Genomic DNA, 23434 nt, shown 5'->3' on the forward strand with positions numbered 1-23434 from the left:
GATAGATATGAGATAGATAGATATGAGATAGATATGAGAGAGAGATAGATAGATATGAGAGAGATAGATAGATTGATAGATATGAAATAGATGAATAGATAGATAGATATGAGATAGATAGATATGAGATAGATAGATATGAGATAGATAGATAGATAGATAGATGTGAGATAGATAGATATGAGAGAGATAGATATGAGATAGATAGATAGATACATAAATAGATATGAGATAGATAGATAGATAGATAGATAGATATAAAGATAGATAGATATGAGATAGATAGATATATATGAGATAGATAGATATGAGATAGATAGATAGATAGATAGATAGATATGAGATAGATAGATATGAGATAGATAGATATGAGATAGATAGATAGATGTGAGATAGATATGAGAGAGATAGATATGAGATAGATAGATAGATACATAAATAGATATGAGATAGATAGATAGATATAAAGATAGATAGATATGAGATAGATAGATATATATGAGATAGATAGATATGAGATAGATAGATAGATATGAGATAGATAGATAGATACATACATAGATAGATATGAGATAGATAGATAGATACATAGATAGATATGAGATAGATTGATAGATAGATAGATAGATAGATATGAGATAGATAGATAGATATCCAAAAATAAGAAACTCCAGCAGCACACCAAAATAGTGAAAAACAATTGTGAAGTTTATTCACCCAAAGTCTTGCGACGTTTCGGCCGTCCAATTACAGCCTTTCTCAAGCATGCTTGAGAAAGGCTGTAATTGGACGGCCGAAACGTCGCAAGATTTTGGGTGAATAAACTTCACAATTGTTTTTCATTATTTTGGTGTGCTGCTGGAGTTTCTTATTTTTGGATATCTACTTCAAGTCTCCGGACCAGAGCTTAAACCAGCTTGCACCCGGCACCTGAGCAACTTCTAGTTGTGCTGCTTCCTCCGGTATCATCTGTAGATAGATAGATATGAGATAGATAGATATGAGATAGATAGATATGAGATAAATAGATAGATATGAGATAGATAGATAGATAGATAGATAGATGGATAGATAGATAGATATGAGATAGATAGATAGATATGAGATAGATAGATAGATAGATAGATAGATAGATAGATATGAGATAGATAGATAGATATGAGATAGATAGATAGATAGATAGATAGATATGAGATAGATAGATAGATAGATATGAGATAGATAGATATGAGATAGATAGAAAGATAGATAGATATGAGATCTGTCACATGTGAACACCAGGTTTCAGGAAGCGTCTATCCCATCCAGGGATAGCTGGGTGAGATATAGTGAATACAGAAAATAGTTAAAATCCCTGGCAAAATGTAGCTTGCTAAAGACCTTGGCAAATCCTGTTAAGGTGCCTAGATTTTTAAAAGCATTCCTTTTGTCATATACTGTATGGAATGGTATACACATGTACACCGCAGTATACTGTGGTCCGTTGTTCTATTACTGGATGACCCTTAAAGACTGAATTTGTTTTGTTACTGAAAATTAAAGACAGGAAAAGCCTTGTTAAATATAACTTTTGTGTCCCTGGCCCTGCTATTATTTTGACGCTATTTGACTGGCTCTACAGAGCTAATCTACCACAATATATGTGGCACAATGGCGGAGATTTATCAAAACCTGTCCAGAGGAAAAGTTGCCCAGTTGCCCATAGCAACCAATCAGATCGCTTCTTTCATTTTTAACAAGGCCTCTGCAAAATGAAAGCAGCAATCTGATTGGTTGCTATGGGCAACTGGGCAACTTTTCCTCTGCACAGGTTCTGATAAATCTCCCCCAATGTGTTTCAAATAATCAATGGAAGCAAATGAGACATATCTAGGTATCTATCTCTATCTAGGTTTGTCTAATTTGCTTTCATTGATTATTTGATTACTTAGTGTATGTGATTCGCCCCGTGGGTGGGTGAAATCAATGAATCTGGAGTAGGGTAAATTACTCCATAGGGCAGTGGTCTTCAAGCTGCGGACCTCCAGATGTTGCAAAACTACAACTCCCAGCATGCACGGACAGCCAACGGCTGTCCGTGCATGCTGGGAGTTGTAGTTTTGCAACATCTGGAGGGCCGCAAGTTGAAGACCACTGCCATAGAGTATATGACAAAAGGAATTACTCCGGTTGTCTGGACGTGCTGGGAGTTGTAGTTTTGCAACAGCTGGAGGCACACTGATGGCAAAACACTGACATAGAGCATGTCCATATCCAAACTTCAATCTATACAGACAGTCTTTTTGGCATGAGCCCAGGGGCGGACTGACACCACCCAGGGCCCCCGGACCAAATAAAGCAAGGGCCCCCAGCAAGACTCCACCCCTGGCCCCACCTCTGCCCCGCCCCTATTCCCGCCCAGTATGCATATGAATATTTGCCATAGAAAGGAATAGGGGGTGCAGTGCGCTTGAGGCTATGGGGTACTTTGAGGGATGGCAATGCCAATCACATTAACTACACCGAGGGGGAGATTTATCAAAACTTGTGCAGAGGAAAAGCTGTCCAGTTGCCCATAGCAACCAGTCAAATTGCTTCTCTAATTTTTCAGAGGCCTTTTCGAAAATGAAAGAAGCGATCTGATTGGTTGCTATGGGCAACTCAGCAACTTTTCTTCTGGACAGGTTTTGATGAATCTCCCCCCCAAGTGCCTTAAAAAACTGAACTCCTCCTTTTTGTGCCAACTTGGGATCTCTGTCTGTGATACCCAGTCCAACTTGACTCCAGCCTCCACTCACCTTTAAAGGGGTACACCGGTCCGGTCCCCGCCGCGCAGGGTGAGGACAAGCGGAGCTCCGTACCTGAGGACAAGTGGGCCCTGTATGAGAGAGCGAGAACGTCGGGGGGGCACAGTGAGCTCCGACGCGGCGCTTAGACGTGAGGTCATGTCACCCCCACGGTGACGTGACCTCATGCGCCGCAGTGCCACGCCGGAGTTCAAAGCGCATCTCCCAGGCAGCCACTGCGGTTCTCTTACAGGGCTGCCGTGGCTGTTTGGGAGATGCCAAACAGCAGCCAGCAGGACCATTCTCCGGGTCCGGGTGTGTGCCGGGCAATTAGATAAAAAATTGTTTTTATTTTATGTGGCAGGCGGCGGACAGTGGGCCCTTTCCCCCGTCCGGGCCTTCGGTCGAGGGCCGATTGGACCGGCCTGTCAGTCCGCCCCTGCATGAGCCCATCTACTTCAAAGACATTACCAAAGAGGCAATGGTTAAACAAAAATTTTGCACAATTTTGGTATTCAGACCACTTAAAACTTTAGCCATGGCTCCTCCCATTCCTCCTGATTATTTCGGAGATGTTTCTCCGTCTCTTTTGGTGTCTACAAAAGGCACAGCCCTGACAATATATATCAGAGCAAAAACCAAGCCATGAGAGGGAAAGAACTGCCTATAGAGCTCAGAGAGAGGCTTGTGTGGCGGTATAGATCTGAAAACATTTCTGCTGAACCCAAAGTTCCCAAAAGCACAGTGGCCTCCATAATTCTTGAATTTAAAACGTTCGGAATAACCAATGTAATGTAATTTTGCGTATTTTAGCACAAAGAGCAACATAACAAAATGTTTAAAAAAAGTAAAAGGGTCTGAAGACTTTCCAAATGTATTGTACATCAGGTTCTATTGGACCGTGATCACTCGGTCACTAGCACCTCAGTGCCCCTGTATAGTAACCAACATTAAATCACTATTGATTTCTACCACTTTGGATGCTGCATTCATCTTGTATTCAGGAATCCTCTATTTGCTCCTCCACACACATCAGTGCTTTAAGTGGGCCAAAAGAGTTGCCGGTACTCTATTAGGTGCAGGTGCACCCCCCCCCCCCCCCCAGCCCGACTATACCCCCCTTAGCTAGACGCCACATCCTCACATTATGTGGAATATAGTTCCCCCACATTAGGTGCAGTATAGTTCCCCACATTAGGTGCAGTATAGTTCCCCACATTAGGTGCAGTATAGTTCTCCACATTAGGTGCAGTATAGTTTCCCCACATTAGGTGCAGTATAGTTTCCCCCACATTAGGTGCAGTACAGTTCCCCACATTAGGTGCAGTATAGTTCTCCACATTAGGTGCAGTATAGTTTCCCCACATTAGGTGCAATATAGTTTCCCCCACATTAGGTGCAGTATAGTTCCCCACATTAGGTGCAGTATAGTTTCTCACATTAGGTGCAGTATAGCTCCCCACATTAGGTGCAGTATAGTTCCCCCACATTAGGTGCAGTATAGTTCCCCCACATTAGGTGCAGTATAGATTCCAAACATTAGGTGCAGTACAGTTCCCCACATTAGGTGCAGTATAGTTCTCCACAAAAGCAAAATAGACATGGAGGCCCTCAGCATCTGGGGGTGCTACCTTCCTACTGGCAGGAAGAGGGGGTTAATTTGACGGTACTACCTTCTTACTGGGGGGGGGTTAATCTGGGGGTACTACAATTCTACTGGGGGGAGGGGTTAATCTGCTGGTACTACCTGCCTACTCGGGGCACCAGATTAACCACCTCCCCCCCCCCCCCCCCCCCCGGTAGGCCGGTAGTACCCCAGATTAACCCCCTCCCACCAGCAGGCAGGTAGTACCCACAGATTAACCCAGGAGGGGGTTCATCTGGGGGTGCTACCTTCCTACTGTGGGGAGGGGGTTAATCTGGGGGTACTACATGCCTGCTGGAGGGAGGTGGTTAATCTAGGGGTACTACCTGCCTACTGGGGGGGGGGGCAAGTTAACCCCTCCCCCAGCAGGCAGGTAGTACCCCCAGATTACCCCCCCAGTAGGATGGTAGTACCCCCAGTTTAACCCCCCCCCCCCTCCCCCGTAGGAAGGTAGTACCCTACAGATTAACCCCCCCCCCCCTGCAGGTATGCAGTACCCCCCTAATTAACCCCCTCCCGATTCCCCCCCCTCCTGGGAAGGAATATAGTACGGTGCCCCAGATTAACCCCCTCCCCCCAGACCCAGTAGGCAGGTTGAAATAACATTCACTCACTCAGCGCGGTAATCCTGTGAGCCGCGTACCATCACGTGACATGTCACGCTCTAGGGCCGGCGTTAGGACGCCGGCCCTTGAATTCAGCGTGACGTCATGATAGTCATGTGACCGCAGTGACGCGCGGAAATACAAATCCCGGACCAACTGAAGGTGAGCCAGAGCGGAGCAGGGCACAAAAAGGGTCTTGCACTGCTGGACCAGCAGGCCGACAGGGCGAGCTGCCTGCCGAACCGTATAGCGACGGGCCTGCTGACAGGATATGAAGGTTCCTGGAGCTGCGTTCCGGTACGAGAAACCCACGTTCTGGGTGCACAGAGAGGTGCTGGTACTCTCCAGAGCCATTTTTGGAAGTGGCGGTACTGAGTACCGCCGCGTTCTGGCCCAGTTAAAGCACTGACACACGTCACGTCTTCTATGTTAAAGGGGTATTCCAGGGGAAAAAAAACATTTTTTATATCAACTGGCTCCAGAAAGTTAAACAGATTTGTAAATTACTTCTATAGAAAAAATCTTAATCCTTCCAATAATTATCAGCTGCTGAAGTTGAGTTGTTCTTTTCTGTCTGGCAACAGTGCTCTCTGCTGACACCTCTGCCTGTCTCGGGAACTGCACAGAGTAGAAGAGGTTTGCTATGGGGATTTGCTTCTACTCTGGACAGTTCCCGAGACAGGTGTCATCAGAGAGCACTTAGACAGAAAAGAACGACTCAACTTTAGCAGCTCATAATTATTGGAAGGATTAAGATTTTTTGATAGAAGTAATTTACAAATCTGTTTAACTTTCTGGAGTCAGTTGATATATATATATATATATATATATATATAAAAAGTTTTTTTCCTGGATAACCCCTTTAAACCTTAGAGCAGATCAATGTGCGGAATCGCTCAGCTAGTGGTATTGCAATAATGAGCCACATGGCGAAATCACACGCGGTTTTACTGAGGTTTTTGGCTACACAGTGGCCCTGATTTACTATTGTAAACCCGACAATTCTGGCGCAGACAGACATAAGATGACTGATCGCGGGGGGTCCCGCCGTTGGGGACCCCTGTGATCTTGCACGCAGCACCCCGTCAGAATCAGTCCCCGGAGCATGTTCGCTCCGGGTCTGATTACTGGCGATCACGGGGCCGGAGAATTGTGATGACATGGCCCCGCTACCGTGTGACGTCACGCTCCGCCCCCTCAATGCAAGCCTATGGGAGGGGGCGTGACACGCCCCCTCTCATAGGCTTGCATTGAGGGGGCGGAGCATGATGTCACACAGGGCGGGGCCGTGATGTCACAATGCTCCAGCCCCTATGATTGCCAGTAATCAGACCCGGAGCGAACATGCTCCGGGGACTGATTCTGACAGGGTGCTGCGTGCAAGATCACGGGGGTCCCCGGGATAAGATTTCTAAGCACCGGAGTACCCCTTTAACTTCTGACTTAACAAGAAAAAAAATTTCTTTTATCTCCATGAAAATCACCTGATCATCAATGTAGGTTTTTTTCATCAATTTAAGGAGAAAAGTCAATTAAGTGAACATAAAACATGAATGGGAGGGGGGTATTTTTTGTAGGGTATTAATAGGACTCATTTGTCTTTTTGCAGGAACATTCTATACTAGAAGACAAAGGACAGAAGGTTAACAATGCAGGTTCCTATGTGGGGACCTTTAATCAGTAGAGACCTCAGCTGCCGGCTCGCCTCCAGCAAGTGGATGTAGGGAAGGAGATATTAATACAATTGATGGTTGTGTCAGAGACGTTTATCTTCAAGACTCCTTCATCTCTACGAAAGGTCATTTAAAGCTGAACAGACTGCACTAGGAGAACCATGAAATTTTATTCTGCTCTCGCACCCAATATCAGCCTGACCGGGTCGGGGGCAATTAGCTTCTCGCTATAAACTTTCCTCTAAGCCATTTTCTGTAATGTGCGCTGGAAGGATTGCATCTACCAAGGCTTTGTCTCCTCGTGATACAGCAAAGGTCATTCACACTCATGGTGGGTGAGTTAAAGGTCAATTATAAGTATTTCACTAATAATGATCACATTTTTATATAAATAGTCTGGAAAGTATGAAATTCCCATCCAAGAGGAGAGATTACTGAATTAGACCGACATATAGTAAAAAAGAAAAAAAATTAAAATATATAGTAAAAAACTACTTACAAATTTTTCTTTTTTTTTCCCTATAGGAGTCCAAAAATCATATACAGTGTCCCCCGACATACAATTGTTTCAACATACGATCTTGAAGGCTGCATCAACATAAGATGCTTCTGTGTGTCGGGGCCATCGCAAAAACGGCTATCCAGCAGCGCAGAATGCTTCAGCTGCCGCAGGATAGCAGTTTAATGTGCTCCATGTGCCCCGCATAATGACACTTACATGTCCCCACCGCTCCGGCCTGTCAGTTCTTCGCTCCTCTGCTGCTGCTGCCCTGCGTCGTCGCTCTCTGTCGTCATCATCACGTTGGTGCTCACGCCGCCCCGTTGTCCAATTGGGGCTGTACAGGTTTAGAAAACATGGCCGATTTAGTTGAGAAACAGCGGCACACTTGTTTACAGGCTGTAGCTGGTTTTGCAGCTCAGCTCCTATAAAGATAATGGGGCTGAGTTACAATACCATGTACAACCTGCGGACAGGTGTGGCACTGTTTTTGTAAGCAAGTAACCATGTTTTACCAATGCATGCTGGAAAGGGCAGGTGTGTAGAGTCAGGTGGTATTTTTAATTCAATGGGGGCAATAGCATGAACCCTGGTCACTTTTCACGCGACATGGAATTCAAGTAGCACTAGATCCGGCTAGAGGTCCACTTGGAGTCCAGTAGTTTCAGAAGAGCCCTTGTCCAACTTTTCTTTTCAGGCTTGAAGCAAATCTACCTCTCTGAATTTATACAGATTTAGTAGATATTTAATCAGCTTGTGAGTGTATGTTTATCTCACATGGTGCCATGAGATTGAGGAGTTAAAGGGGTACTCCGCCCCTAGATATCGTCCGTCACGCCCCCTCCCATAGACTTGCATTGAGAGGGCATGGCCGTGATGTCATGAGCGGGGTGTGCCCGTGATGTCATGAGCCTCCGCCCCGCATGGCCAGTCATCCGGAACGGAGTGAAGTCTGGGGTGCTGCAGCCAAAATCACAGGGGTCCCCAGTGGCAGGACCCACACGGTTAGGGCATAAGATGTCTAGGGGTGGAGTACCCCTTTAACAACCCAGAGCTTAGACTGACAAAACTAATTGGTTGCTGCCCTCTGAAGAGATTGAATAGCAGCGCACACATCTGACCACTGAAAAATGGTGGGACAACCCCTTTAACACCACATTGGTTCCCATTGCTTGGGCAGGTAAACTACCATATAAATTATACAGAGTGTGGCATTGTGTCTTCAGATGAGGCTGTTTTGGGCTTCTGGAGTGGAGAATGTGGAGCATTGGACATAGGGATCACTCCCAGTTTGTCCTAGCTCTGCTCGTGACACGGGGGTAATGTTTTCTTAATGTTCTGTGCTTGAACTTTAAATAAATCTATGCATCAGGATTTCATGGTGAGTGCTCCGATCCTTCCTTTTTCTACATGAAAGTATGTTTTGTTAATCAATAGCCATGTAGCACCCTATTAGGTCCTTAATTGCCATCAATATGTACCCCCCGTTTAGCCTTAGCGACAGCTACTCCAGCAGATTACACATGGGCAGTGGCCAGTAACAACTCTATTTGGACTCTTATTTGTATTACATCCTCAACAATGGTTCACCCCCGAGCTCTCCTTAGATAGTGTAAAGTAGATAGAAATGTCAGCTCACTATTCCTCTTATATAATTGTGATAGCCTGGGGGGTGTAGGGTATGAGGAGTGTAGCTGTGCAGGTAATAAAGGGTGCTTGTTAACCCTTGCTATTCGTGACGCCAGGGTGAGGGCTCCTCAATAAAGCTTTTCCTACCGCCATCCTTCCCAGGAACGATAGGGAGGTAGATGATAATAGGTTTGAGGTAGATAATAATGGATTGTCCACAACCGGAGAGCTTCTGTAAACAGCGTTAACTTTTTCTGAAGATTTTCTGTACACATCATTAACACAACAGTCTCTTATCATAACAACAGCTTCCTTTGGAGATTGACAATGGTTGGGACTTTAGCTTTAAGAGTCTCTTAGTCTACTGCGCTGTTCCACTGGATTTAGGGGAATTAGTTGCGGTCCAGTAGTCATGCTAGCATTAGCAGGAATTAGAGTAAAACTCACGATTTTTGGATCTGCTGAGGCCGTGGGTTTTGAGGCCTAGTGTGTCTTTGAAAGTTGCATAGCACACCGTCCTGTTAGTCCGGCATCCACAAGAGCAACAACCAAAGAGAGTGATAATTGGACGCAGCTCCCTTATATGGGCAGGGGCTGGACTAACGCTAATTGGTCCAAACGGATGTCGATCACCATTACAGAGATTTGTGGGTAACACGTGACCCAAGGCTCTCCTAAGGTCCTGCAACATACCATAGAGGTTATTAGCATGGTCACATGACCGAAGGTCCTGCGGCGCTGAACAAGGTAAGTACTATACATTCCTATACAATATAGCTATAATTATCAAATATATACATTTATTAATATTAAAGTTAGACTTAAGGAGAGGCAACTAGGGGCTGTACCACCTGAGGAACCCTACCTGAACGTAGTTACTCTGACTTTGGGGACCTCTACACTAGGTACTGGATGCAATACGGTACCGGGACACCACATAATGTCCTCCACTGCATGAACAGATCAAAAGAAAACTTCATGTAAGATCCATTATGGCAGGAATTAGCAGCTAAAACATCTTTATTGTATCCAATTGAAGGTGGTGGTCCAACTATAACATATGGGGGTTGAGGTTTGATACAATAGGACTATGATAGTGAACGGGGGGCAGTCTTGTAGATGTTAAAATGCAGTAAAAGACCTAATTCCATCCATCCTAGTATGAACTGGTGCCAGAATATTAAACAGATTTGTAAATTACTTCAATTAAAAAATCTTAATCCTTCCAGTACTTATCATCTGCTGTATGTTCCAGAGGAAGTTCTTTTATTTTTGGATTCCCTTTCTGTCTGACCCCAGTGCTCTCTGCTGACACCTCTGTCCATTTTAGGAACTGTCCAGAGTAGGAACAAATCCCCATAGCAAACCTCTCCTGCTCTGGACAGTTCCTAAAATGGACAGAAGTGTCAGCAGAGAGCACTGTGGTCAGACAGAAAGGAAATTCGAAAAGAAAATAACTTCCTGTGGAGCATACAGCAGCTGATAAGCACTGGAAGGATTAAGATTTTTAAATTGAAGTAATTTTACAAATCTGTATAACTTTCTGGCACCAGTCTATTTAAAAAAAAAATTCAAGTGGAAAACCCCTTTAAATCGGTCACTTTTTATCCTCTATTCATCTCTTCTTCATGATCAAATAATATCTTTTAGGAAACCAGTAAGAAGCGTCATCTTTATATAAACACTTCATCCACGTTGAATACTAATAGTAAAGTATGAATAGCCTTTTGGTGCCTCTTTCTTTTCTTACTTTCCTCCAAGATCTACCATTAAGAATAGTTTGAATGCTTTGATTTGTATTTAGTCCTCCATTTATTCAGCGTGAAGTGCCCTGTTCCAGCTTAAACCCCCCTAGCCAGGCAGTACCACTTATTCATAAGTGCCTCAAAAAACACGAGGTTTAGTCATTCTGTACGCAAGTGGACACGCCAAGATTGTTATTCAGCAGAGCTAATAGAAAATATCCACAAAAGACCCAAAAAAGAGCAGTATTCTATAAAAGAATTATGACAGCGTCTTGAAACGAGCGTAAATTCCAGCAGACCTGGACCTACTGCCCCATTTATTATAGGATTGGACCTACCAACTATTCGTCTTTTAGAAATTGCTTTATGGTGACTGTCAATAGGAAATAGTAAGAAACACAAAAAGAAAAGGCGGAATAATTGGTTTTCTCTAAAGAATTACAAGAAAAAAAGATGCCAAACTTTGTTATTAGGAGGTCATTTGACCTCCATTCTCAAGGTCAAGGGTGAACATAGGCGTTTTTTAAAGGAGTAGTCCAGTGGTGAACCTAGTGGTGAACAACTTATCCCCTATCCTAAGGATAGGGGATAAGTTTGAGATCGCGGGGGGTCCGACCGCTGGGGCCCCCTGGGATCTCCTGTACGGAGCTCCGACAGCCCGCGGGAAGGGGCGTGTCGACGAAGCGGCGGCCGACACCTCCCCTCAATACAACTCTATGGTAGAGCCGAAGCGCTGCCTTCGGCAATCTCCGTCTCTGCCATAGCGATGTATTGAGGGGGCGTGTCAGCCGCCGCTTCGTGTGGGGGTCGACACCCGCTATCTGGCCGGAGAGCCTGGCCCCTGTACTGAGAGATCACAGGGGGCCCCAGCGGTCGGACCCCCAGCGATCTCAAACTTATCCCCTATCCTTAGGATAGGGGATAAGTTTTTCACCACTGGACTACCCCTTTAAAGATGACCTGACATTGGGGTTGTCCCAGATGGCTTCTTATGGCCCCAACAGCTTTGTTTGAAAGATCTCTTTCTGTTTGGGTATATGGAAAAATCTATCAAGACCCATGAGGCAGGCAGATGCCACCATGGACCACGCCCAATGACTTGTGGTTCGGGCAGCATGAATGTGATGACAGGTTCCATTTGGGGCATTTTTTCATCTCTGAGTTCGGAGATCAATAATTTTTATTAGAATAAAACCTCTTTACATTAAAAAAAGTCGTCTTTTATGGGGATAGTCACACAAAATCAGGTCTTGATGGCGGAAGGGGGGGATTTCCAAAGAGATAGTCTTCTGCAGAGGTTTACCTGTATTTTCTCATCAGTATTGCAGTATGAACAAAGTGAATACATCCTGGCGCCCTTCTTTTGCTAGGTAGGCATTACCTTACACATAGGCCACATGTCATACAACTAGGTCACTGTTTCTGCTCGTGTTCTTTTCCACACTGTGTGTACAGTGGTCCCTCAACATACGATGGTAATCCGGAACATTGTTTGTTGAAACCATCGTATGTTGAGGGATCCGTGCAATGTAAAGTATAGGACAGCCGTCTACAACCTGCGGACCTCCAGATGTTGCAAAACTACAACACCCAGCATGCCCGGACAGCCAACGGCTGTCCGGGCATGCTGGGTGTTGTAGTTTTGCAACATCTAGAGGTCCGCAGGTTGTAGACGACTATTAGAGAAAGTTGTACTCACCTGTCCCCGCCGCTCCGGACCGTCACCGCTCGTCACCGCTGCCCGGGATGTCGCCCGGCAAGGCCTCTGCTTCCCTGGCAACCGCGCTCTTCGTCGCCGCCATCACGTCGCTACGCACGCCGCTCCTATTGGATGACGGGATGGCGTGCGCAGCGACGTGATTACGTCGATGGAGAGCGCCGACGATGCAGAGGATTCCGAAGAGGACGCCCATCACCGGAGTGACCATCACCGGAGCTCACGGGGCACCGTAAACGGCTATCCGGCGGCAGCTGAAGCAGTCAGCGCTGCCGAATAGCGGTTTATGCGATGGCCCCGGCATAAAAAAGCATCGTATGTTGAAATTATCGTATGTCGGGGCCATCGTAGGTCGAGGGGTCACTGTATATTGCTTTACAAAAATTACTGTTTTCAAGAAAGGGGACTTTGTCTTTGCAAGAGATGAGAAAACTGGACAAGGGCCTCTCTGAATTACACTAATCTCTTTTTTTTTTTTTGCTTATGGTCGGGTCCCTGGATGTTCCTTTCCAAGTGCCATGCACAGAAGCCACTGAGTGATTGACGTAGTGTCTACATTCAGCATCTTGTACCATCATGTTTCACGGAATCCTAGCATCCAGAACTCTCATTCCTGCACTTTGTATGCGGGAATAGCTTTCCTTGGCAAAAGATAGTAGCTGGGTCACAAGGAACAATGTTTTTTTTTTTTTTTTTACCACCCAGCCACATGACAGACATATCAAGGATTTCTATACTTAACCCTCATCACAACCCGACTCACTACACATCTTGTCTTGCAAAAATAATCCTTCAAAGAGCTCTGTCAATGGGAGAAAAAAAAAGTATGGCTCTTAAAAGGTTAACGTAAAAAAACTAAAATTGAAGAAAAGGGGACAAAAATTGACTGCATCCTTAAGGGGTATAAAATGATGGCTTTTATTATTGTTTTCTATATTGCTCTTCGTTAAGGGCTCGCTGCCCTATATTCCGCCATGTTTAATTATGACCTCAATATGTTTTTGTTGTGCAGAAAATTATATTTATCGGGCAGATACGAAATAACCACAGAGCTTCTCCAACCACAGCGAACGCTAACCACCCGACGCCGGCAACACGAGTAATGAGTATACAGGCAGCCGGTGACACCGAGTCCTATAATAGCCGGTCTTGATGATGCATCTCTCCAGTCTGTCTGTGATTAGATTTCAAGTGAAAAATGACAGGGAACGTCCTTTGTGAAACGCATGGCGCCGACGCATGACTGGCTGACCGAAGACATCTCAAGCCAGAGAGAGATCCAAACAGCCTGCGACACTGATTGTGATAAAACACACTTGTATCTGAAATGTCACCTAACCCTCAGTTTCTTTCCTGTGTATGCCAATGCTACAGATAATATATGCAGGGGGAGAAAAAAAAAGACTGATATGGCGCTAATATAGTGCCGGTTATCCGTGGATAACGGATGTATGGTAGCAAGAGTCAAGAGCCTGCTCACCTTTAAGTGTTGCGCTAGTTTCAGGCGCAACACTGATGAAAGCTTTGAGCAGGTGTCTTTTAGCAGGTACGCCGGGAGAAACTGGCCGTCGGTCCCGTCGGAGACGGTGGGTAGGATAATATTGCAGATGTGGGAGGTTGGAATCCCAGCACGGGTTTCCTAGACCTTCCCGTGGATGACGACTTTGGTGCTGAAGCGCTACACCGGCGGGGTTAAACAGCAGTCAGAGAGGGTGCAGAGATATGGTGATAACTTTTTATTAAATTCATAAAAAGTGTTGGTGCTCAGTTGGACAACGCGCTTCGGAGGGGCTCCCTCCTTCCTCAGGTCAGCATGCGGACCTGAGGAAGGAGGGAGCACCTCCGAAACGCGTTGTCCATGTCACGATGCCGGCTGGCAGGTAGTGGATCCTCTGTGCCAGAGAGGGATTGGCGTGGACCGTGCTAGTGGACCGGTTCTAAGCCACTACAGGTTTTCACCAGAGCCCGCCGCAAAGCGGGATGGTCTTGCTGCGGCGGTAGTGACCAGGTCGTATCCACTAGCAACGGCTCACCTCTCTGGCTGCTGAAGATACTGAAGAAAGGCGAGGTACAAGGGAGTAGGCAGTAGCAAGGTCGGACGTAGCAGAAGGTCGGGGGCAGGCGGCAAGGTTCGTAGTCAGGGGAGATAGCAAAGGTACTGGTACACAGGCTATTAAACACACAAGGAACGCTTTCACTGGCACTAAGGCAACAAGATCCGGCAAGGGAGTGCAAGGGAGGAGACTAGATATAAGCAGGGAACAGGTGGGAACCAATTAAGCTAATTGGGCCAGGCACCAATCATTGGTGCACTGGCCCTTTAAGTCTCAGGGAGCTGGCGCGCGCGCGCCCTAGAGAGCGGAGCCGCGCGCGCCAGCACATGACCGCAGGAGACGGGAACGGGTAAGTGACCTGGGATGCGATTCGCGAGCGGGCGCGTCCCGCTGTGCGAATCGCATCCCCAACGGCCATGAGAGAGCAGCGCTCCCGGTCAGCGGGACTGACCGGGGAGCTGCAGGGAAAGAGACGCCGTGAGCGCTCCGGGGAGGAGCGGGGACCCGGAGCGCTAGGCGTAACAGTACCCCCCCCCTTAGGTCTCCCCTTCTCTTTATCGGGTAACTGCCTCCCCTGGGATGAGGACACCGGGAAAGGATGGAGGGATTCCTCAACGGCAGGCAGAACCGCAGGAGTAGGAATGGGGAGAGAGGGCAGAGGGCGGGACCTGGCACGGGGCAGTGTGACACCAGGACGAGGGCCATGAGGGGACACAGAAGCTTGCCTGATGGAACTGGGAGGGGGGGAGGGGCATTTCCTGTGGCAGGCAGAGTCCTTAATGACCTTAGGGGGACCGGATACAGGAGGAACCACAGAGTTACGGCAAGGGTTACTGGGAACCGGTTTTAGACAGTTCTTGGAACAAGAGGACCCCCAACTCTTGATCTCCCCAGTGGACCAATCCAGGGTTGGGGAATGAAGTTGAAGCCAGGGAAGTCCAAGGAGAATTTCCGAGGTGCAATTGGGGAGGACCAAAAGTTCAATCCTCTCGTGATGAGATCCGATGCTCATAAGAAGGGGCTCCGTGCGGAAACGTATGGTACAGTCCAACCTGGCTCCGTTGACCGCGGAAATGTGGAGTGGCTTGACAAGACGGGTCACCGGAATACGGAATTTATTCACAAAGGAGTCCCGAATAAAATTCCCAGAAGCTCCAGAGTCCAGGCAGGCCACGGCTGAGAGGGGAGAGCTGGCTGAAGTGGAAATCCGAACAGGTACCGTGAGACGTGGAGAAGCCGACTTGGCATCAAGAGACGCCACACCCACGAGAGCTGAGTGCGAGCGTGCGTTTCCCAGACGTGGAGGACGGATTGGGCAATCCACCAGAAAATGTTCAGTACTGGCACAGTACAGACAAAGATTCTCTTCCTTACGGCGATTCCTCTCTTCCAGGGTCAGGCGAGACCGATCCACTTGCATGGCCTCCTCGGCGGGAGGCCTAGGCGCAGATTGCAGTGGAGACTGTGGGAGAGGTGGCCAGAGATCTAAGTCTTTTTCCTGGCGGAGCTCTTGATGCCTCTCAGAAAAACGCATGTCAATGCGAGTGGCTAGATGAATGAGTTCATGCAGGCTAGCAGGAGTCTCTCGTGCGGCCAGAACATCTTTAATGTTGCTGGATAGGCCTTTTTTAAAGGTCGCGCAGAGAGCCTCATTATTCCAGGATAGTTCAGAAGCAAGAGTACGGAATTGTATGGCGTACTCGCCAACGGAGGAATTACCCTGGACCAGGTTCAGCAGGGCAGTCTCAGCAGAAGAGGCTCGGGCAGGTTCCTCAAAGACACTTCGAATTTCCGAGAAGAAGGAGTGAACAGAGGCAGTGACGGGGTCATTGCGGTCCCAGAGCGGTGTGGCCCATGACAGGGCTTTTCCAGACAGAAGGCTGACTACGAAAGCCACCTTAGACCTTTCAGTGGGAAACTGGTCCGACATCATCTCCAGGTGCAGGGAACATTGGGAAAGGAAGCCACGGCAAAACTTAGAGTCCCCATTAAATTTGTCCGGCAAAGACAGGCGGAGGCTAGGAGTGGCCAGTCGCTGCGGAAGGGGTGCAGGAGCTGGCGGAGGAGATGGTTGTTGCTGCTGTAGCTGAGACTGAACTTGCTGTAGCTGTGACTGTTGCTGCTGTTGCTGTGACTGGAGCTGCTGTAGCTGCGACTGGAGTTGCTGTGTCATGGTGGTCAAGTACGACAGCTGGTGCTCTTGTCGGGCGACCAATGTAGGGAGGTCGGCGGCAGCTGGCAGAGGAACTTCAGCGGGATCCATGGCCGGATCTACTGTCACGATGCCGGCTGGCAGGTAGTGGATCCTCTGTGCCAGAGAGGGATTGGCGTGGACCGTGCTAGTGGACCGGTTCTAAGCCACTACAGGTTTTCACCAGAGCCCGCCGCAAAGCGGGATGGTCTTGCTGCGGCGGTAGTGACCAGGTCGTATCCACTAGCAACGGCTCACCTCTCTGGCTGCTGAAGATACTGAAGAAAGGCGAGGTACAAGGGAGTAGGCAGTAGCAAGGTCGGACGTAGCAGAAGGTCGGGGGCAGGCGGCAAGGTTCGTAGTCAGGGGAGATAGCAAAGGTACTGGTACACAGGCTATTAAACACACAAGGAACGCTTTCACTGGCACTAAGGCAACAAGATCCGGCAAGGGAGTGCAAGGGAGGAGACTAGATATAAGCAGGGAACAGGTGGGAACCAATTAAGCTAATTGGGCCAGGCACCAATCATTGGTGCACTGGCCCTTTAAGTCTCAGGGAGCTGGCGCGCGCGCGCCCTAGAGAGCGGAGCCGCGCGCGCCAGCACATGACCGCAGGAGACGGGAACGGGTAAGTGACCTGGGATGCGATTCGCGAGCGGGCGCGTCCCGCTGTGCGAATCGCATCCCCAACGGCCATGAGAGAGCAGCGCTCCCGGTCAGCGGGACTGACCGGGGAGCTGCAGGGAAAGAGACGCCGTGAGCGCTCCGGGGAGGAGCGGGGACCCGGAGCGCTAGGCGTAACAGTCCAACTGAGCACCAATACTTTTTATGAATATATTAAAAAGTTATCACTATATCTCTGCACCCTCTCCGACTGCTGTTTAACCCCGCCGGTGTAGCGCTTCAGCACCAAAGTCGTCATCCACGGGAAGGTCTAGGAAACCCGTGCCGAGATTCCAACCTCCCACATCTGCAACATAATGCTACAGATAATTCACCAGACCCAGCGCCACGTGACTCGGCGCCATGCGGGAAGAATTCAGCGAAGCCATCTAATGCCTGGAATTATCTTGTATGCTATAAATGATGTCAAGAGTTACTTGCTATTTCTGAGTTTATACAAGGTGAATTGCCTTCTATGTATTTAAGTGCTTCGGTGAGTAATGTGCCTTTTGGGAAAAGAGCAATTCCCTCGGCTGAAAGTGAGTGCGGCCATATAGCGAATGGCTTCATATCTTTATCTGCTGTTTGTAATGATAAAGTCAATGTTGGGTAGCAGCAAGGGGCCGCTTTTTGGATATGATATGTGTAAGGGGTGCATGACGGTCAGGCGACAGTCAGGCGACAATGACTGGGCAGAGTTTATGCCTCTGCATTGATACTCATTCTTTATGACCAAGTATGAGTACCAAAACCTTTTTTCAAGTAATCACTGATACCACTTACGGCTAGTCTTTATATTTAATGACATTGATACATTAGTCAAGCAGCCCCCCCCCTTCTCCCAGTAGACAGACAGATCTCCCCATTAGGCATGTAGTCTGCCATAAGCAAGGTAGCCCTCTAATAGGTGGGTAGCCCCTCCCAGTAGGCAGGCAGTTAGGCAGTTCTCCCCATTAGCCAGGTAACCCTCCCCCTTAGGCAGGTAGTCACCCCCATTAGCCAGACAGCCCCTCCCCAGTAGTCACTTCTCTGTTTTAGCCATATATTCCCTGTGGATCAACACATTTGGGTTATAGATTGAACTTGATGGTCTCCTTTTTTTCGTTTTTTTTTTTTTTAAACCTTAAATTGACACTTTCAGAACAAGTGAGGAAGTGAGGGTGGAACTAGGACTCCTCTGTGCTCACTCCTGTCCTATCAGACTGCAGCAGAAAATCTGAGAGAAGGGGGTAACAGAGCAGCCTGCAGTGATTGAATGAAGAGACCCAGCACATCACAGCAGACTCAGGGAGGAAGTGGATGCATGGTGAGTCAGGGATTTGTGAGTCAAATACAGAAGCTAGACATATAAAAAGACATGCCTTAGACATGCCCCTTTCTGGGTAGTGGATGCAGTGGATGTTAAAACGAGTGAGCAGCAGAACAGAGGGATTTGTGAGTCAAATACAGAAGCTAGACATATAAAAAGACATGTAAGGAATCTGCATGACCCAGTGAGTAACATATAGAAGCATTGTAATTCTCTATGATACAACAGGTACACTTTAAAGGGGTTAAAGTGTTTGAGGCCGCGCCCTCGTGACGTCACGCCCGTCCCCTCCTTGTTCGAGGCCGCCCCCTTGTGACGTCACGCCAGCCCCCTCGTGACGTCACGCCTGCTCCATCAATGAAAGTCTATGGGAAGGGGGCGCGACAAGGGGGCGGGCGTGACATCACAAGGGGGGCGGCCTCGAACACGGAAGCCCGCACACAGCGTCCAGAGTAATAAACTTCCGGACACTGCGAGCGGAGCTCCGGAAGACAGGGCAGTGAAGAAGCCCTTTAATAACTATGTAACAACATCATACACAGTAAGCTTTTAAGCTGCCTCTAGTGGTGGCGGCCAGAATTTTTTTTTAACTAAGTTTATGCATTGGATTCGAAGCTCTATATCCGAAAAGCAGATCTGTACACAGATATATTAAAAAATTAATCTGTTAGGATTTTTTGATACCTAAGAACCACAAACGTGGAGACTCACATTACGGATGAATACACTCCAGTTTATGGCACCACACAAGTCTTTGTTTCCATCTCTGTGACTGCGCTGAGCCGCATCTCTTCAGCCAATAAAGGATATTTACAATGGCTGCCAACTCTGCTCATAAGATATCAAAAGACTCCAGGCTATGGACAGTACAGCTGGTAAATATATATTAGATTATGAAGTACATCCTCATAGCCTTATAAATGAGACTACACGACCAGGTGCGTCTCCCCCCCATCATCCTTATTGTATTGTCAATAGTCCTTTCGGGATGGTAAGTTATGATCTTCAGGAACTATCTATTCCAATAAAAATATTCAGTATTTTGCTGAGTGACAGATTCCTGGGATTTACCTTGACCATTTTATGGAGTCTTCTCACATTAGCGTGACCTCTTTCTAATTGACTGTGAAGTCGTTTCCCGGCCTCCGCCTTGTTCTCCGGTGACCTCTGCGTTGTTCTGACATGAGATGCGGTTGAGGTGAGGACTACAAATGGGGATGAGGCAAGGGCGTCTATTGCCCACAAAAACATCTGTGTGATTCGAAAGAGCTCATAAGCCGTTTCTGTCAGGCAGAATTGCGGCTTTCTCCATTTATATTTTATAAGGCACGGCTTAGATGTGTACACTTTAGACTGAAGCTTTCAAGAGAGATCACCGAGACGGCACAGCTAAAAGTTTTCAGTATGTCAGCTTGCTTTTGAAGCACATGGAGCCGGTCATGTTTATCTCCCCCACCACCCACTAAGGTCTATCAGCTTATCGTAGAATCACGGGGTATCCTTTGTGCACCCTTCCTGTGCTCAAATGTCTATGGTATAAGGGCTCTGGGACACTTTTGAAATCAGTTTTGTTTCTCTATTTTTGGCACATAATACAATTTATATCTCCATAGAAATAAAGAGTAGGTGGATGTAAAATGTAGTCAGGCTCACTTTTGATTCATATGCACTATAAGCATAAAAGCATCACCTATCAAATAGCTAAAAGGCTCTAAAATGAGCAAATTTCTCAAGATTTGTTTTGGATCTGATTAACATAATCTGATTGGGATTCATTTCTGTAATGGCTATGTCTGCCCTGGGTTCTGGCATCAATTTCAACCCCTCCTGTGTTTGATTGCAGCAATGATGACTCCTGCTCCAAACAGACGGTGTGGACGACAAGCCAATGACATCTGGATTTGACGCCCACACCCTTCTGAGCTGGGCTATTTAAACCTCACATTGTGTCTTCTACACATTGTCTGTGTTACTGACTTTGTATCTGTTGTTTTTCTGCATACCTGCAGTATTACCTTGGTTTGTGACCTGATTACTCTTTTGCTTTCTGATTCTATACCTCGCCACTATCTTGGTTGTGACTTGGCCTGTCTGACATCTCTTTATTTGTCTGTTCATTCCCTGTGTTTTGGGATTTCTCCTTGATCTGTGTCTGTTTAACCTATCATGTCCTCCTGACCTGTTCCCTGACTTCTGCACTGTAAAGGACTGAGAAGACTGTAGCTTACTCTTGTGGGAGCACAGTGGCTGGCTCTTTTGTAAGCATTGTGGTTGTCTCTTGGGCACTATAGCTTGGTGGATACGTTGGCTAACTTACGTGTGCACAATGTCACTGGCTCCTATGTTTGGGCTCTGCAGCTGGCTCCTTTGTGGGTACTATTGCGGAATCCTTTGGGAGTACTGTGGCTGGCTCCTATGAAATGACTGTAGCTGACTCCTATAAAAGTGCTGTGGCTGTTTTTTTGTGGACCCTTTTTGCTGGCTTTGTCAGCCCTGTGGTTGGCTCCTTTGTTGACACTGCAGCTGATTACTTTGTGGGTAATGTTGTTGGCTCCTTTGTGAGCTCTGTGGCCGACTCTATTTTGGGAACTGTTGTTGGCTCCTGTGTGTGCACCTAGGTTCCTTTGCAGGCACTGGGGTTGGCTCCTTTACATGCACTGTGGTTGGCTCCTTTACATGCACTGTGGATGGCTCCTTTGCAGGCACTGTGGTTGACTCCTTTGCATGCACTGTGGTTGACTCCTTCGCAGGCACTGTGGTTGGTTCCTTTGCAGGCACTGTGGTTGGCTCCTTTGTAGTCACTGGGGTTGGCTCCTTTGCAGGCACTGGGGTTGGCTCCTTTGTAGGCACTGTGGTTGGCTCCTTTGCAGGCAATTGGGTTGACTCCTTTGCATGCACTGTGGTTGGCTCCTTTGCAGGCACTGAGGTTGGCTCCTTTGTAGGCACTGTGGTTGACTCCTTTGCAGGCACTGGGGTTGGCTCCTTTACAGGCACTGCGGTTGGCTCCTTTGCAGGCACTGTGGTTGACTCCTTTACAGGCACTGTGGTTGGCTCCTTTACAGGCACTGTGGTTGGCTCCTTTGTAGGCACAGTGGTTGACTCCTTTGCAGGCACTGAGGTTGGCTCCTTTACAGGCACTGGGGTTGGCTCCTTTGTTGACACTGTGGTTGGCTCCTTTGCAGGCACTGTGGTTGGCTCCTTTACAGGCACTGTGGTTGGCTCCTTTGTAGGCACAGTGGTTGACTCCTTTGCAGGCACTGGGGTTGGCTCCTTTACAGGCACTGGGGTTGGCTCCTTTGTTGACACTGTGGTTGGCTCCTTTGCAGGCACTGGAGTTGGCTCCTTTGTAGGCACTGTGGTTGGCTCCTTTGTAGGCACTGTGGTTGACTCCTTTGCAGGCACTGGGGTTGGCTCCTTCGCAGGCACTGTGGTTGGTTCCTTTGCAGGCACTGTGGTTGGCTCCTTTGTAGTCACTGGGGTTGGCTCCTTTGCAGGCACTGGGGTTGGCTCCTTTGTAGGCACTGTGGTTGGCTCCTTTGCAGGCACTTGGGTTGACTCCTTTGCATGCACTGTGGTTGGCTCCTTTGCAGGCACTGAGGTTGGCTCCTTTGTAGGCACTGTGGTTGACTCCTTTGCAGGCACTGGGGTTGGCTCCTTTGTTGACACTGCAGCTGATTACTTTGTGGGTAATGTTGTTGGCTCCTTTGTGAGCTCTGTGGCCGACTCTATTTTGGGAACTGTTGTTGGCTCCTGTGTGTGCACCTAGGTTCCTTTGCAGGCACTGGGGTTGGCTCCTTTACATGCACTGTGGTTGGCTCCTTTACATGCACTGTGGATGGCTCCTTTGCAGGCACTGTGGTTGACTCCTTTGCATGCACTGTGGTTGACTCCTTCGCAGGCACTGTGGTTGGTTCCTTTGCAGGCACTGTGGTTGGCTCCTTTGTAGTCACTGGGGTTGGCTCCTTTGCAGGCACTGGGGTTGGCTCCTTTGTAGGCACTGTGGTTGGCTCCTTTGCAGGCACTTGGGTTGACTCCTTTGCATGCACTGTGGTTGGCTCCTTTGCAGGCACTGAGGTTGGCTCCTTTGTAGGCACTGTGGTTGACTCCTTTGCAGGCACTGGGGTTGGCTCCTTTACAGGCACTGCGGTTGGCTCCTTTGCAGGCACTGTGGTTGACTCCTTTACAGGCACTGTGGTTGGCTCCTTTACAGGCACTGTGGTTGGCTCCTTTGTAGGCACAGTGGTTGACTCCTTTGCAGGCACTGGGGTTGGCTCCTTTACAGGCACTGGGGTTGGCTCCTTTGTTGACACTGTGGTTGGCTCCTTTGCAGGCACTGTGGTTGGCTCCTTTACAGGCACTGTGGTTGGCTCCTTTGTAGGCACAGTGGTTGACTCCTTTGCAGGCACTGGGGTTGGCTCCTTTACAGGCACTGGGGTTGGCTCCTTTGTTGACACTGTGGTTGGCTCCTTTGCAGGCACTGGAGTTGGCTCCTTTGTAGGCACTGTGGTTGGCTCCTTTGTAGGCACTGTGGTTGACTCCTTTGCAGGCACTGGGGTTGGCTCCTTTGTAGGCACTGTGGTTGACTCCTTTGCAGGCACTGGGGTTGACTCCTTTGCAGGCACTGGGGTTGGCTCCTTTACTGGCACTGGGGTTGGCTCCTTTGTAGGCACTGGGGTTGGCTCCTTTGCAGGCACTGGGGTTGGCTCCTTTGTAGGCACTGGGGTTGGCTCTTTTGTAGGCACTGGGGTTGGCTCCTTTGTAGGCACTGGGGTTGGCTCCTTTGTTGGCACTCTGGATGGCTCCTCAAGGTGCTGGAGCTTGCTGCTCTCTGACATCTATATTAATCCAGCACTATACGATGGAATTTCATAAAACCTGAAAGAGAAGTTGTTCCATTTATCCAAGGCTCATGATTTTATATGACGGCATTCGCATTGAA

General features: G+C 47.9%; 1 long non-coding RNA gene across 1 annotated transcript; it reads left to right on the forward strand.

The window, feature by feature from the left end:
- The first annotated feature begins 2622 nt into the window (after positions 1–2622).
- LOC130290935 (uncharacterized) lies at positions 2623–13886 on the forward strand. The gene is made up of 3 exons (XR_008847734.1): positions 2623–2816; positions 6625–7019; positions 13291–13886. It is a non-coding gene; the product is annotated as an uncharacterized LOC130290935 (long non-coding RNA).
- Positions 13887–23434: the final 9548 nt, after the last annotated feature.

The sequence above is a fragment of the Hyla sarda genome, chromosome 9 (assembly GCF_029499605.1).
Source record: "Hyla sarda isolate aHylSar1 chromosome 9, aHylSar1.hap1, whole genome shotgun sequence".
NCBI classification, from domain to species: Eukaryota; Metazoa; Chordata; class Amphibia; order Anura; family Hylidae; genus Hyla; species Hyla sarda.